The following is a 17925-nucleotide window of genomic DNA, read 5'->3' on the forward strand; positions in this document are numbered from 1 at the left end:
TTTCATAAATGATCTTTCACTTGTAATTAAAAAATCCAATTTGGTATTATATGCTGATGACAGTACACTATATTTCTCTGCACCTACAATAAGTGAAGTTAATTCTGTCCTTTCAAGGGACTTGAATGCAGTGTCTGATTGGGTTACAAGTAATAGACTGGTTCTAAATATTTTAAAAACTAAAAGTATTGTTTTTGGTACACATCATAGTCTAGCTAAAAATCCTACACTTGACCTACAAATCGCAGGACAATCTATCAAATAAGATGATAAAGTCAGGCTTTTGGGAATTATCATTAGTAACACACTTTCGTGGTCTGACCATATTAATCAGATTGTCACCAAGATGGGTAGAAGTATTGCTGCTGTTAGGAAATGTGCTCATTATTTAACTCCTGAAATTCGTAGACAGGTAGTACAGACACTGGTGTTATGTCACCTTGATTATTGTTCAGTTATCTGGGTGTCTGCACCCAAGTCTGAGCTGATAAAATTACAAACTGCTCAAAATAGGGCAGCTAGACTTGTTCTTAATTGTTCTTATAGATGTAGCGTTGACAGAATGCATTCTTGTCTTAGTTGGCTGAAGGTGAATCATAGGTTATCTACCAGTTTATTGTTATTTATTCGAAACATTATTCATAGTAGGCTCTCCACTGCCTTCTCAAATCAGATTGGTTATAATTCAGATGTTCATCATTACAGTACCAGAGCTTCAACTCAGCGTCAACTTACATTACCAAGACCTAGAACTAACTCAATGAAAAACACTGTTGTTTATAGAGCAATTTCATTATGGAACATTCTACCTTTAAATATTAGGACCATTACTAACAAAAAAGCATTCAAAAAACATGTAAATTCATTTTTTAGACTTGAGAGCTAATAGCATATCATTTTGGAAACGTTATATTTTCTTTTTTTTCTTTTCTTTTTCTTCTTTTCTTCTCTTTTGATTGTATTTGAATCTGTGTATATATCGTATTTGGATTTGTATATTGTCGTGTATTGTTTGTATTGTACTTTTTAAATAGGACCCCAGGAAGACTAGCCTGGCGTTTGTGCGTCGGCTAATGGGGATCCTCAATAAACATAAACATAAACATAAACTGCATTAAAAAGCACCAAATAAGAGCTTGTTTATCAAATTTTTGTCCCGAGGAAGATCCACCCGGGACTCCCTTACTGAGGTTACATCTAACCCTTAAATATCCTGCAACACTAAAAAACAATGTTCATTATTTTAAAAGAAAAACATGAAATGCCTGTTTCATAGCAGAAAGGCCCCCTAGATTAACTCCTGTTACCCACCAACATCTCTCACAGCTCCCCTCTATTCAAATCAGTCTAGTCCTGGGGCTGCATGGAGGTGAGTAAGAAAATGAGCAAGTATTGATGGTTAATTTAAAATGAGATATTACTCTAAATTGGGCTACAAACAAATTGGGCTTCCCAGTGATTGAAGGTCCCTTTCCCTGAAGACTCACTCCAAACTTAGGCATGACTTGTCAATTGCAATCATTTACCATCTGCAAGGCTACCTGCTTGATGTGTGTGTGTTAGGGCTTGTTTAGAGTGATGATTCATAAAAGCAGCAGGCATAAGTCACCTGATGTTTGTGTGTGGGTTGTTTTTTTTAATATGTGTATTTTTTTTACATTACACAGCAGACAGGTAAAAGAAGTTGACCTTTGGAGGTAAACTGTTTGCAGTTAAATCCTGCTGTCTGTAACTCTTCATCTCTCTGTGGATATTCCTTCCTGCAGTATTAGTTAGCTGCTAACAAATTGCAGCAAATTAGGTGATAAACACTTTTCATTTCCTACAGATCCTTCACAGTAAAAGTCCCTTGTTAGTTTTGTTACGTAAAAGCTTTTATTGTGAAGTTGCAAAATAAAGAAATGTTGGGTTTAGCAGCTGCAACGTAACAGACTAAAAGAAGACATGAAAGTGAAATAAAGCAGAGATTGGAAGTACAAACGGGAGGCAGAAGTGAAACAAATTTTCAAAACACAGATTCAGTCAGAAGCTACAAAGGTACTGAGAGCTGAACTCAAAGAGACTTCAAAAACCCCATCATCTGCTCTGTTGCTGCACGGAGATGTCGCAACACACACATGCTTATTTCGGTGAGAGAAGAGGGTCCTTAAAGGCTAGCTGCGGTCGGCAAGACGTCACCAAGACCTTACCGCTACCCGCTCTGGGTGGGTGTTTGTACTTTTGGACCGAAAGTAGAAGGTCCATCTGGGTCTATTTGGAATAGCACAGTGCCTCTAAACTGGGAACAGAAATACAAATGGGCATGGCATAGTCAGAGCAGCAACAAACTAACGGGAACCAAGAAAAGGGATCATATTTTTCCTATTTTAGCTTCTTTGCACTGGTTCCCTGTAAAATCCCGAATTGAATTTTCAAATCCTTCTTATTACCTACAAAGCTCTGAATGGTCAGGCTCCATCCTGTCCATCGCAGCTCATAGTTCCTTATCAACCCTCAAAATCACTGCGCTCTGAAAATGCAGGATTACTCGTGGTTCCCAAAGTCTCCAAATGTAGGATGGAAGCCAGAGCCTTCAGTTACCATGCTCCTTTATTATGGAACCATCTTCCAGCTTTGGTCAGGGAGGCAGACACCATCTCCACTTTTAAGGGTAGACTTAAGACCTTCCTCTTTCATAAAACTTATAATTAGGGCTGGCTCAGGTTGCCTGGGCCAGCCACCCCTAGTTCGGCTGACATAGTTTTAATCTGCCGGGGAAATTTTCTAGGATACACTTCTTTTTTCAGTTCTTTTTTCTGTCTCTTGCTCCCTCAATCTGCAAATGCTCATGTCTATTTACTGCATTACACTAACTCTGTTGCCTCTCTGGAGCATTATTGCTCCCTTGTTTACTAGTTTTCCCGAATCCTGGCTGCAATCTTTGCTGAGCCTGATCATGGTGATAGCTGGGCTGATGCTGTGAACCTGCCTTTGGGCGTGCTCGTGCTGTGGCTTCATTGATACTGTACCTCCGGCTCGCCTTGGAGGTGGACTTGGTTTTGCCATTGCTGTGGTCCCGTCTGAAGCGGCACCTGTGTCATGGCCTTGGTTGCGCAGATGTCATGATCCTGCTTGACACAACCTTCTACTGCCATTATTATGAGTCATGCCTCCACTATCAATGTAAGCACGGGACTCTTATCGACACCTGCAATATCCCTTCTCAGTCAGTCTTCCTGAGGTTTTTACCATTTTTTGCTTTTTGGACCCTTGGGTAAAATATTCCATATGGTGAATTACTTCCTTTGGACACACAAAATCTACGTCATCTTGGTCTACATGATTTGAAGACTAAAACATGTAAATTTTATGAAAATCAAAGGATAGTTGTGGTATGAGGCGTTCTTTCTTTTGCCAGTGGGTGGTTCGGTGAGTATCGTAGTTAAAAGACATGTTGATGTGTTCAGGGCTGCAGCCTGACCACAACTGTGAAATCTGGAGCCAACCGGTCAATGCAAAGTGAAGCTACAACAACTTTCTTTTTGCCACCACTGGGTCTCCATGGCAAAAGCACTCATGGTAAACCTATACTTCAGAAGGATGCATCATTAACATCTTAAAGGTTTTGTCACCAGATTTGAAGTCAATCAGATGAAATCTGTAGGAGAAGATCGAAAACTTGATTGAAACCTGAAAATAGCCAAAAATACGCCAAGATTGCACAATCAATTAAAAATGGCTGACTTCCTGTTGGGTTTAGGGTATGGGTCCAAGAGGCTTTTCTGTAGGTCTTGGGCCTCCCATGCCTCCCATGCCTCCCAAGTTTTGTACCTCTAGGTGAAATGTACTGCAGGGGCTGCTTCGTTGAAATCTGTAGGGGGCGCTATAGAGCCATTTTGGCACATCAGTGCAAAAAAAATCGTATCAAACATCACATTTTAGGACTTCTGATGTGTGTGCTAAGTTTGGTGAGTTTTGGTGCATGCCTTGCCTCTCCAAAAGTGCTTCCATTTTTCTGGCGAATAATGCATAACTTTGGCAACAGTGTTTGATGAAAACTCAAAAGTGTAATTTATGTGCATCATGAATGCATCAGAATTGCACTGCAGATGTCTTCAGGCCTTGACTCTTATCAAATCTGTGAAATTTTGTACAGATCTGACCATCTGGGGCGAAGTTACAATAGTTTTTGATGTCATGTTGAAACATCGAAATTGTCCACCCAACTTCGGTAATGCCTTCCAACGAAAACTCTCAATATTCATTTTCAAGCATTAGACCATTTTGAGATCAATCGCGTCAACCTGCTTGGAGCTGGACATCTTACTGTAAAACTTTGCCTTTCTTGTGCCAATAGGTGGCGTTCTCATTATCGCTTAGAATTGTCATATAGATGTGTTTAGGGCGGGACTCCTATCAAACATGTGAAATTTGGGGCAGATTGACTGAGAGTAAATGCAGAAATTGATTGCAGACCATTTACAGCAGAGTTACATACCACTTTCTGTTCACTTCCTGGTTCATGGCAGAACATGCAAATTAGATGCATCATACAGATCACACAGTGTGATGAAAAGTCATGATTTGAATAACCTTTGCTGTCTAAGGTTTTATGAAGGTAGCCATAACATTTGAAGCAGGGACGGTTTTTGCTATGGGCAATGTGGGCGACCGCCCAGGGCGCAATCTATTTGGGGGCGCACGAGCACCCGCAAAATAAATAAATAAATAAATAAAAATCGCAAGTTTTCTACCGCTCATTTCCATGTCATGTTAGTGGAGTAGGTGCGGGGCGCCCTTACTATCATGTCAACTTTCTGCTGAGAGTCATGTCTACAGGTTGTGTGCGTCAGAAGAAAAGGCAGCAGGGAGACAGGAGGGCGATCAACTCACAGCTGCAGAGGTTGTGAGCAGGTTGAGTTTAACTCTCAGAGGAAAAGCAATGAGGGGGGTGAGGGATAGACTGACCTGTTATGATCCCAGCTGCTTCCAAATAAATTGTATTTCATTCATAAAATTAACATAGATACTTTTACATTTATTGCGCTATGTGAAAATGTAAAAACTGCCACAACTGTCAGGTTTTTACTGGAACTCACTTTGTCTGACCACATTAAATCCATCAAGTGTCTGCATAACTCTCAATACACAATACAGAGCTTCCGCTCAGAACTACTTCTTGTTGCAGTCCTTTCAAAATAAGAGCATGTTGGAATATGCTGAACATCACCACATGGGCGTTTGACGGAGGGAAAAGGTGATGATGTTAAATTGAGTCAAGGGTGTATCATGGACAAAAGACCAAAGAAACCATCAGATGTCCAGTTCAGAAAGAAAGGGAAAGAAGAGGAGAAACGCTCAAAAGATAAAAGGTATGCAGGTCGAGTGACGTTAATTGTACGTAATGAAACAGTAGCTTATACGCTATTTATTATCCTCTTGCTAATATGCTGCTACTTAGCCACAGAAGACGACTGTATTTGGTTTTTAGCTTTGCTGAACTAGCAACTATTAAAATCTGAGGCATTATGCTTAGATAATACGATGTTAATGGATTACTTTTTTGGGGGGGGCGTTCGCCCAGGGCGCAAAACTATCCAGGACCGCCTCTGATTTGAAGTCAATCTGATGAAAGCTCGAGGACAAGTTCTTGAGATTACGACACCTAAAAATGGCCAAAAATACACCAAAATTACAACCTCTGGGATGTTGCACAGGCATCCAAAGTTTCACAGCTCTAGGTAAAACATGCTGTGGGGGCTGCTTCGTTGAAAATCAGTAGGGGGTGCAACTGACACATTTCCTCCCACCCACACGAGACCATTAAAATATCAAATTTTTCACCAGACCTGATAAGTCTGCAAAGTTTCATGATCTTTGAATATGTTAAAGCCCTCAAAAAGGCAATTCATTTGAGAGAAAAAAAAAATAATATTAAGAATAATACTAATAATTCCCTTCAAGAGGGTCCACTCACCATTTGGTGTTCGGGCCCTAATAATAATTCCTTCAGTTTCAAGAGTCTAATTAAAGCTGCAAGCAGCGATGAAGGATGTAGGCAGTGTTTAACGAAAGAGACACTAAAATAAAAAAAAAATTAAATTAAAATTCAAGTTAAAATGGTGCACTTCCTGTTGGGTTTGGGACATGGCTCCAAGAGGCTTGTTTCGTTGGTCTTGGGCTTTTGAACAGGTTTCTCCAGTTTCGTAGCTGCTTCGTTGAAGTTTTCTAGGGGACGCTCAAGAGCCATTTTCGCACATCAATGCAAAAAAATCATATCAGATATCATAATTAAGGATTTCTGATGGATCTAGCTACATTTGGTGCGTTTTCATGCATGCCTTGTCCCTCAAACAGTGCTCTCTGTTTTGTGGTGAATAGTGTGTTACCATGGCAACAGCGTGTGATGAAAATTCAAAAGTTTTTTTTTCTGTGTATCATGAAAGTCTTCTCAGTATTATGACTGAGTATGAGGTCGCTGGGGTTAACCTGCTCTTGAGGAAGAATCAAAGTGTAAAAAAAGTAACTTCCTGTTACCATTAGGTGGCGCTATGACTGTGATTCAAAATGGCACTGCAAGTGTCTTCAGGCGTGGACTCTCATCAATCAATTTTACTAAGATCTGACCATCTGCAGTCAAGTTATGGCAATTTTTGATGTCATGTCGCAACATCGAAATTTGCTGTGGCGTAACGAGAACACCGTTCAACAAAAACGGACAATATTCATTTTCCATCATCACCAACATCTTAATGATTTTTTGACACAATTTTAAGATCAATCAAGTGAACCTGCTAGGAGCTAGACCTCTTAGTGTAAAACTTTGTCTTTCCTGTGTCAATAGGTGGCGCTCTCAGTATTGATAAATTGTCATATAGATGTGTTTAGGGTGGGACTCCTATCAAGCATGTGAAGTTTTGTGCATTTTGGATCATGTACAAAAGTTTTAAAAACTACTTCCTGTTTGGTGGTGAAATGTAACTTCTTGGCCCCATAACTTCCACACCGTTGCACAAAAATGGAAACAACTGGTCACAATCTAGGGTTACCCACATCTGAAGGTGGGATTTACAAATTCTGAAGTCAATCCGTTAAAATCTGTAGGACTATTGTTTCCATCACCATGAAATCACAAAAAATGACATTTCAGTTCAAAATGGCTGACTTCCTGTTGGGTTTGGAGTATGGCTCCAAGAGGATTTTTTGTTTGTCTCAGGATGTTCTTTGTACCTCCAAATTTTCATTCCTCTACATGAAATGGTTTGCCGGGGCTGACATTTATGGGGCGCTACTGAGCTTATTTTTTGACACATATACACGACACCTACAAAATACAAACATTTTCACCAGTCCCCATAAGTGTGCAAAGTTTCATGAGTTTTTCAGTATGATAAAGCCCTCAAAAAAGCAATATATTCGGCAAAATAATAATAAGAATTAAAGCTGCAAGCAGCGATGAACGAGCCCTTGCACTTCCACGCAAGTCGGGTCTACTCGCTGGACGCTGACTGATGCGACCATGTCTCTCTGAGAAAGGGCAACAATGCGCACAGCAGTGAATTAGTACTTCCTCCATGTAGTGCTAAGACTGGAGAAAACCTAAGTCACTTTAGCAGGTGTGTGTGTGTTGCACGTGTGTGCATTGTGATCTGCCACTTACAACGCTGTTGTGGTCTAACTCATAGCAACAAACATGGGAAAAAATGACAGTATATTCCGCCTATTTCCTGAAAATCTATGTAAGTCCCTAAATGTGTCTTTCATTGCTGCTTAAATATAACACCGCTAAGAGTGTCTGGAAAATTGCTAAATACAGTAAAGTCAGCTGGTTGGTACTCCTCTTCTCCTGTACCCTGGAACCTTAGATCATCTTGTTCATTTGCAGAAAGAAAAGGCCACTGTTTTTTAACATAACAGTATGTATTTCAATGTTGCTTACCGTAAAAACATTCTGACTGACTACACCACCGTCCACTGTTCTGCAACATTGTTCCTTGAATGCTGAGAGTAGTTTAACAATAGAGTAAGAGTGAACTCTGACTCTCTCTCTCTCTCTGTCTCCCCCTTCATCTATCTATCTCTGTGTGCGTATGTGTGTGTGAGGTAGAGTCAAAGCTGCAGCTGAAAGAGCTGCTGAAGAAAAAGGGAAGCAACCAGCCTGTGTGATTGTTGGAGGGCTGTATTTGCTCTAATCTGTTACTTTTAGAGCGCTGAGATAAGGGCAAACAATGGAGTAAGACCTCTATCTGCTGGATAAACAATGTAATACAACTATTTCTTAAAGACTCCAGCATCATTTCCTGCATTCTATGGTCTGTGAACAGAGTTTTCCTTTTGGCACATATGGGAAAATACACTTCTTGTAAGAAGTCTTGTTGCATAAGGGTATAGTAACTTAAAATGGCATATAACTTAATTGCTAATCAATCAATTGTTTTAATGGTTCATTTAAATGTCAAGGGCTTTCACATAAATAACTGGGTGCAAGATGAAACTGTGAAAAAGTGTCCCGATGGTCACAGCTTGGTAAAGCCCATAACATCTGTTTTTGCAAGGACAAAATCTTGTCGTGTCTTTAAATGATTCAACCAATCACAGATTAGTGCTGCACCTGTGACAAATATCGTAATTAACACATTCCCATGTGTGTATAAAAAGAACCCAAGCACATCAGACCTTCATGTAAAGTGCAATCTGACCTCTGACAACATGCCAAAGAATTAACCACAGTGCAAAGTGCTGATAATCAAAAGCCTGAAGACCAAGACTGCTGCTGAGCTGGCAGACATCTTTAATGTATCCAAACGTCAAGTGGAGAGGATCAGAAAAAAGATTTGAAGAAACTGGTGGCATTCATGACAAGCCCAGGTCAGGCAGACTTCGTAAGACAACTGTTCAAGAGGACCATTTGTTGCTTCGACATTCCAGGGCCAGCCCTTTTTCAACTGCAGCAGAGCTACATGAGAACTGATAACCAGAAAGCCCCGTATCCACACGAACAGTTTGTCGAATTCTCTCACACGGTGGTCTCCATGGCCGAATAAGTGCTCAGAAACCAGCATTTAACAGAAGACAACAAAAAAAAATGTGTTGCATTTGCCAAAGACCACAGCTTATAGAACGTATGGACAGTGGAAAATTGGCAGAAGGTTGATTTTTCTGATGAATCATCCATTGAACTGCATTCCAATCGCCGCAAATACTGCAGAAGACCTGTTGGAATCCGCATGGACCCAAGATTTACCCAGGAAACGGTCAAGTTGGGCGAGGAAAAATCATGGTTTGGGGTTATATCCAGTATGGGGGTGTGTGAGAGATCTGCAGAATGGATGGTAACATCAACAGCATGAAGTATCAAGAAGTTCTTGCTGCCCATTACTTTCCAAACCACAAGAGAGGGCAAATTCTGCAGCGGGATGGCGCTCCTTCTCATACTTCAGTCTCAACATCAAAGTTCCTGAAAGCGAAGAAGGTCAAGGTGCTCCAGAGTTGGCCAGCCCAGTCACCAGACATGAACATTATTGAGCATGTCTGGGGTAAGATGCAGTTGGAGGCTTAGAAGATGAAGCCAAAGAATCTTGATGAATTCTGGGAGTCATGCAAGACTGCTTTCTTTGACATTCCTGATGACTTCATCAACATGACTTTGACTTTGACTTTGACTTTTGTCAGGGACTGTACATGAGCCGAAGCTGATTTGCTCCATTTTGTCTGTATAAGGTTTATATCAGGTGATAATAAAGGTTATATTGAAAAATCAGTCGGCCTCTAGCAGAAATTGCAAAAATTTACCAAAAAATTTAAATAAAATTAAAATTGGTGGACTTTCTGTTGGGTTTAGCACATGGTTCCAAGAGGTTTTTTTGTAGGTCTTGGGCTTTTTCCCCACAAGTTTCGTAGCTCTGGGTTAAACGGCCTGCCGGTGCTGCTTCGTTAAAATTTTCTGGGTGGCGCTCCAGAGCCATCTAGACACATCAAAGCTAAACAAAGAACATCAAATATCACATTTTAGGACTTTTGATGTGTATACCATGTTTCGTGAGCTTTTACACATCCTTAAACTTCCTGTCTAATGGCAAAAACGGCAACAGCGTTTGATGAAATCAAAAAGTGGTCGCAATATAACATCACCAACTTTAGGGAATACTGTGGTCCGGAAGTGAAATTGATCAGAAGAAATCTGTAAGACTAGTTTGTTTTAGAACTTTCATTGGTCTCCCCCACTGCCCCAACTAATCTCCATTGAAGGGAACAATTCATACAAACACCTTGGCCTGCAGCTTAACAAAAAGATGGACTGGTCGGACTGTTTTAGCAACCTGTACAAGAGGGGGCAGAGACGGCTCTACAGCCTATGGAGGCTACGCTCTTTTAGCATCTGCAGGAGGCTCCTGCAGCTGTTTTATCTGTCAGCAGTTGCCAGTGTCCTGTTCTACACAATTGTGTGCTGGGGTGGCAATGTCAAAAGCAATGACGCACAAATACTGGATAAGCTTGTGAAGCGGGCAGTCTCAGTGGTTGGTCTCAGGCTGGAAAATCTGAAAAAAATGGCAGAGAAAGGATGCGCAGCAAACTGCAGACCATTATGGTCAATGAAGTGCATCCTCTGCAGGTGGTCATCGTGAGGCAGCAGAGTGAGGTCAGCGGCAGGCAACTTTCACAAAGTTGCGCAATAGACAGATTGAGAGAATATTTTATTTCCAAAGCGAACAGGCACTACAACTCGCTTCAGGGATAAGGGAGTGCTCCAGACTAAGGGCGGCACAGGGCAGCTCTACGAGAGCACCTAGTAGGACAGTGCAATTTGGTGTAAGACTGTGCAATATGACTGAAATATAGCTTGGGTCTGTGCAATATGACTGGAGTTTTTTTTAAGCCCTCCTCCAGCAGCTCTTCAGTTGAGCAACGTCTCAACTGTTTCTTATGTAGCTTTGTTGTTTAAATGTTTTCTATTGTTCTTTCAACGCCTTGCCAATATGGCTTGTGTTTTTATGTCAGACAACAAGTTGTCAGTTAACACTTAAATTTCACGGGGATTAATCATCTTTGATTTAGATATAACATGTAACATTTAGATTTAATTAAACAAAAATTTAATTTTTATCAAGAAAAAATCGGACAAAGTTTGCAAATATTGCTCTTAATGTGATTAAAAGTGACTGAAAAATTCACACCTCTTTTTAATTAGATTTTAAACCTAAATGTGGAGAAATGTTTCTATGTTAATGTTACTTTCAGAGTGCATAGCTTTACGATTGGCACCCCATATACTTTTATTTTCAAACTGTGAACCATGCAAAAGTTGTTTGGGACTGTGAAACTAAAACTTGAGGCAAACTGGTTGTTCACCTATCTGAAGAATTTTACCCGAAATTGACCAGAAATAAACCCTACTTACTGACTCTAGCCTGAAAATTATATGTCTTACTGAGAGTTGGCTCAACTGTGATATACCATCAGATAAAATAAATACCCCAGGATTCACTTGTTTTAGGACAGACAGAACAAGTAATTATTATTATTTATTAGGGCCCAAACGTAGTGAGGACCCTCTTGGAATGCAAGGAGTTATTATCATTTTTCTCTCCAATGAATCGCATTTTTGGAGGTCTTAACATGCTCAAAAACTCATGAATCTTGGTACACTTGTCTGGCCTGGCAGATTCATATTTTGTTGGTTTCAGAAACGATCAACCAATCTTCACCAAACTTCACATGTTGGATAACAGTCCCACCCTGAACACATCTACATGATAAGCATTACCATTTCTTATAGTGCCTCCGACTGGCCACAGGAAATGACATGAAAAATCACGTTCTTCTGTGATGTATATCTCCTACAGATTTCACACAATTGACTTCAAATGTGGTTTCTAAGACACTAAGACCTGTAACACAACAACTGATTTAAAAAATTGAGTTTTCGTCACACTGTGGGCGTTGCTTGGTTTCCAACTTTGATGTTTGGCCATGCCAAGTAATCCTCTTAACAAATCTATACTTTGATTCTAATGTTCAAATTATGTAGACCAAGATGACTTACATTTTGTGTGGTCTCTACCTCCACCTAGTGGCCACAGGAAGTATTACCCCATTTAAAATATCTAACTGAAGGACTGATACTATCTGCCTGCTTGTTCTGACTTTCACAGAAATGAAAGATCATGTGACATCATTAGCTTTTCAATTTCTGACTTTTCATCATATCATGTGGGTGTGGCTACATTTTCAACTTCGATGTTTCGACTTGAAACAGGAAGTTGTAGTAACTCAGTCAGACATTGTCCAATCTGCTCCAGAGTTCTCATACTTGATGAGAGTCCCAACCTGATCATATCTGCTTGGTTCATTTGACTTACCAGCATATTGCCACCACAACCACATTCATCTCAAACTTGGTAACAAAAGCTGCTTAAAGTCCTTCATGATGCCTCCTTGTGAAGATCATATGTTTTCAAACATTGCCGTGGCAATGTAGTATTCGCCACGAAAAAGGAAGCTTCTGTAACTTCATTTGCTATAACCGATTGGCCCCAAATTTTACAGGTGTGAACAGGTTGCAGCCCTGAACACATCAACATGTGATACTCAATGCACCACCTACTGACAACAGGAAGAATGCCATGTAACAATATCATCATTTAATCTACATGCAATTTACATTGGTCTTAACATGATGTAGACTAGGATGACTTAGATTTTGTGTTGTCTCCAGCGCCACCTTGTGGTTTTAGGAAGTACTACACTGTGTGAAATATCTCAATCAATGGTCCAAACTTTCTGCATGCATTTTCTGACTTTCACTACAATTAAAGATCGGGGCAGCTGGAGTCACGCCAGTTACCCCGAGTTGCGTAGCCGTTCATCGCTGCTTGCAGCTTTAATGATATGATTATTTTTCTGTCAAATGAATTGCCTTTTTGAGGGCTTTATCATATTCCAAAAGTCATGAAACTTTGCATTATTATCAGGTCTTGTGAAAAGTTTGATATTTTAATGGTCTTGTGCGTGGGTGGGAAAAAAATGCATCAGTGATGCCCCCTACTGATTTTCAATGAAGCAGCCCCCACTGCAAGTTTTACCTGTGTAACACCCCAAGACCTACAAAAAATTCTCTTGGGGCCATACCATAAAACCAACAGGAAGTCAGCCATTTTGATTTGAAGTTTTAATTTTGGTGTATTTTTGGCCATTTTAAGGGGTTGTAATTTTTAGAACTTGACAGGACAGATTGACTTTAAATGCTATGGCTACCTTAATAAGACCTTTGACAGCAAAAGTTATTCAAATCATTAATCGTTTTCATCACACCGTGTGATCTGTATGAGGCATCTAATTTTCATGTCCTGCTATGAACCACTAAAAGGAAGTGGTATGTAACTCTGATGTGAATGGTCCTATCTGCCTTAAACTTCACGTTTGATAGAAGTCCCAGCCTGAACACATCTATATGACAATTTTAAGCGACAATGAGAGCGCCACCTATTGGCACAAGAAAGGTTTTACACTAAGACGTCCAGCTCCTAGCAGGTTGACTGGATTGATCTCAAAATGGTTTCAAAAAATCTTTAAGACATCGATTATGCTTGAAAATGAATATTGTGAGTTTTTGTTGAAAGGCATTACCGTGGTGGGTGGACAATTTCAATGTTTCGACATGACATCAAAAACTGTTGTAACTTCACCCCAGATGGTCAGATCTTGACAAAATTTCACAGATTTAATAAGAGTCTACACCTGAAGACATCTGCAGTGCAATTTTGAATCATAGTCATAGTGCCATCTATTGGTAGCAGGAAGTTACTTTTTTTACTCTTTGATTTTCCCCCTGTAACAGGTTATCTCAATTAGCCTCATATTCAATTAGAATACTGTAAAGACCTTCATGATGCACAGAAATTAAACTTTTGAGTTTTCATCAAATGCTGTTCCCAAACTTGTGCAAAACTCACCAAACGTGGCACACACATCAGAAATTCTCAAATGTGACATCTGATATAATTTTTTTTTTTTTTGCACTGATGTGCCAAAATGGCTCTGTAGGGCCCCCTACAGATTTCAATGAAGCAGACCCTGTGGTAGATTTCACCTAGGGATACGGAACTGGGGAGGCATGTGAAACAGCCCAAGACCTATAAAAAAGCCTCTTGGACCCATACTCTTAACACAACAGGAAGTCAGCTACTTTGAATTGAAATTGCAATTTTGGTGTATTTTTGGCTATTTTTTGCAATTTTTCGATCTTCTCCTACAGATTTCACCTGATTGACTTCAAAATTTCAACATCCTCTCAGAAGGCCTGGGACATCAAAAGTTATTACATTTGTGAGTTTTCGTCACACCGTGTATCCGTTACTGGGCCAAATATTTCCATGCCTTGCCATTAACCAGGAAGTAGTTTATAACTGAGTGACATGGTCCAATCTGCACCAAACTTCACGTTTGATGACAGTCTTGCCCTGAACACATCTACATGACAACTGTTACCATTACTTATAGCACCTCTTACTGGTCACAGGAAATGACATGCAAATCACGTGTTCTTCTTTGATGTATATCTCTACAGATTTCACCAAATTGACTTCAAGTGTGGTTTCTAAGACACTAAGACCTGTGACATAACAACTGATTTAAAAAAGCGAGTTTTCGTCACACCATGTGGGTTTGGCTTAGTTTCCAACTTTGATGTTTCGCCATGAAACAGGAAGTTGTTATATCTCACCCAAACATCGTCCGATCTGACCAAAACTTCTCATGCTTGATAAGAGTCCTGGCCTGAACACATCTGCACAGCTCAATTTAGTTATCATGATAGCACCACCTACTGGAGACAGTTTTATATTTTGATGTACACCTCCTTACAGGTTGACCATATTCAGCCCAAACTTGGTAAGAAAAGCTTTGAGACCTTGATGATGCCTGTTTGTAATTTCAGAGGTTTTTTATGAACATCGTTGCCATGGCAACATGGTCTTCATTGCCAAACACGAAGTTGTTGTAACTTAACTTTGCATCAACAGATTGGCCCCAAATGTTACAGGTGCCATCAAGGTGCAGCCCTGAACAAACTGTCAAATTAAGTATGATATTCACAGCGCCACCAACTGGAAAAAGAAAGTAAGCCTCTTAACAAAACTATACTTGATTTTCATGACATTTACATGGTTTGGTATACAAATGATGAAGACCAAGATGATCTACATTTTTCTGGTGGTCTCTAGCGCCACCTAGTGGCCACAGTAAGTATTAGCCAACATGAAATATCTAATTGAAGGATCGAAACTCTCCGCCTGCTTGTTCTGACTTTCACTGAAATGAAAGATCATGGGAAATCCAGTTATTCAGTTTCTGATTTTTTGTTGTACCATGTGGGTGTGGCTAGCTTTGAAAATTTGATGTTTCGCCATGAAACAGGAAGTTATAGTAATTTAGTCAGATATTGTCCAATCTGATCACATCTGCATGGCTCATTTGACTTATCAGCATACTGCCACATACGAGAAATAGGATGTCACATGATTTATATTTTTAGGTGCATCCCCTTACAGGTTGACCACATTCATCTCAAACTTGGTGACAAAAGCTAATTTAAGACCTCCATGATGCTTCCTTGTGAAGATAATATGTTTTTAATCAATGCCGTTGCTGTGGCAATGCAATATTCACCACCAAGAAGCTACTGTAACCTCAGTTTGCATTAACCAATTAGCCCCAATTTTTTTACGGGTGTGATCAGGTTGCAGCCCTGAACACATCAAAATGTCATTTAACAATGGTACTCAATGCGCCAAATACTGGCAACAGGAAGTATACCTTGTAACACAATTATCGTTTGATTTACATGGAATTAACATGCTTTGGTCTACAAATGATGTAGAGCAGGATGACTTAGATTTTATGTTTTCCACTGCCACCTAGTCGTCATAGGATAATACTACACCATGTGAAATATCTCACTCAGTGGTTCAAACTCTCTGTGTGCATTTTCTGACTTTTACTATAATTAACGATCAGGACAGCCCCACTTGTGTGGGGGTGCGAGGGTCTGTCCCTCACTGCTTGCAGCTTTAATTAATATTTATTTACTCTGACTTAATAACTTTTGTGGTTTTATTGCAGTTTCAGTTACTACAGCGCTATTCCACATTCAAACACTGTGGCACTAGCAGTTTGGCACAGAGGAAGAATAAACCTTCCTGTTGTGAAGATAACATCAGCTCAACATGTGCCTCTTCTGTTCTTTATCACAGGTTAGTAAATGCACTCATATATTGCAGACTTTAACAGTAGAAAAAGTTACTTATAAGATTGTTTGCACAAGTTGGTAAATAAAACGTTTTGTGAGTAGAAATGTGTGTAAACAGTGACTTATGACTGCATGCTAACTAATGCTAATGCTAGCAGACTTGGATAAAATGAAGTCGTGAGTGTGTGGAAAGTTAACCAAAAAACAACTGAAACTAGTGATTTCACTTTTGAACTTAATTCACTGAACACATGTATGAAACAAGTTTCATGCATTGTTATTTTTCTTGTTAATATGTGTAGCTTATAGATATTTTTGTGGTTTAATGCCAAGACCAAAATGTTACATTGTAAGCTAATTTGGTGAATAATCTATGGTTGCTTATGTGAAAACCTAAGGAAAGCGCCGAAGGAGCTTTACACCCTTTATTTAGTCTGTTCTTTAAAAATGTAAAGGTGAAAATGTGTTGTTTGAAAATAAACTGAAACAGAATAAAACACTAGTAGCAGAGGTTACATTGAAATACATTACATATGGTTTAATATACTGATACTGTAAAAACTGTTAAAAAAGGTTGAAAAAAATTCAGTTTTTGAATACAATTAAAAGGGAATGCAAGTTCATTATTATGTATTTACCTTTCAAGGGAACGTGTTTCTGAAAATCTATTGTAATACTGTTTATGGATAAATGTCCTAGCTCAAGGATATTATGGCCATGTTTTGTAAATGGAACTGAACCTGAAGGCCATTTGTTTCCATTTAATGAATGATACCTAAAGTATGTTCATAGATAGAGGAATAATAAACCTTCCTGTTGTGAAAATAACATCAGCTCAACATGTGTACCTCTTCTATTCTTTATCATATCACCACACATTGAGAGAACAGAACACCAGTTGCCCTTCAGACTGCAAAGTTAAGGAGGCAACACAAACTTACCGAATACCACTTCTTCATGTCTGACTATTCCTTAAGGGAATAGTGCAATGTGTAGGAGTTAATAGGGGAAAGCCCATCCTTTGTGCCGGTATCATTGGGATACCCCAGTGATCAGTCTAAGGACCATCCATTGCTATTAACATGTATATCAATGACCTACCAGAAAACTGTCCTGGGGTCTGCTGCCAAATTTATGCCGATGTAACAGCTATTTCTAATACAAGCTATTGTAGCTCTTGTGCATCTCTCCCCCTCTCTCCCTTTTCTATGTGTCATTCAGTCACATACCACTGTAATTTTATTGTTCTTCTATTGCACGTCTGTCCATCCTGGAAGAGAGATCCCTCCTCAGCTATTCAGCTGTATCCCTATTAAAGGTTTTTCAGGGGGAGTTTTTCCTTGACCACCGCAAGAGTCAAAGGACAAAAGGATGTACACTGTAAAAGCTCCCTAAGGCAAATTGTGATTTGTGATTATGTGCTGTATAGATAAAACTGACTTGGCGTGACAACAGGTTAGCAGGGCTGTCTTTTGTCATATCAAGATATATTGATTTAATGCTATATTGTTGTGATCCATTTGTAATTAGTTTATTAGTTAGATGGCTTTGCTAGAGCTCAGTTTATGTTATGTAGAGTCTTGAATAGAAGTGCACATGTGACACAAACTCAGACTGACAGTTGGTCCAGCTGTGATCAGCATTATCTGAAAACAGATGACGCTTCATGGAAAACAATCTCTTAGTTCTCCTAAAACATA

The 17925-nt window shown here is 39.6% G+C and overlaps 1 protein-coding gene across 3 annotated transcripts in view; it reads right to left on the reverse strand.

Moving 5' to 3' along the window:
* LOC121951860 (choline transporter-like protein 5-A) overlaps positions 1–17925 on the reverse strand; it is a 153892-nt gene that overhangs the window by 63719 nt on the left and 72248 nt on the right. The window lies entirely within an intron of this gene.

Source organism: Plectropomus leopardus, chromosome 12 (genome assembly GCF_026936395.1).
Source record: "Plectropomus leopardus strain MGB_pleo_1.0 chromosome 12, ASM2693639v1, whole genome shotgun sequence".
NCBI classification, from domain to species: Eukaryota; Metazoa; Chordata; class Actinopteri; order Perciformes; family Serranidae; genus Plectropomus; species Plectropomus leopardus.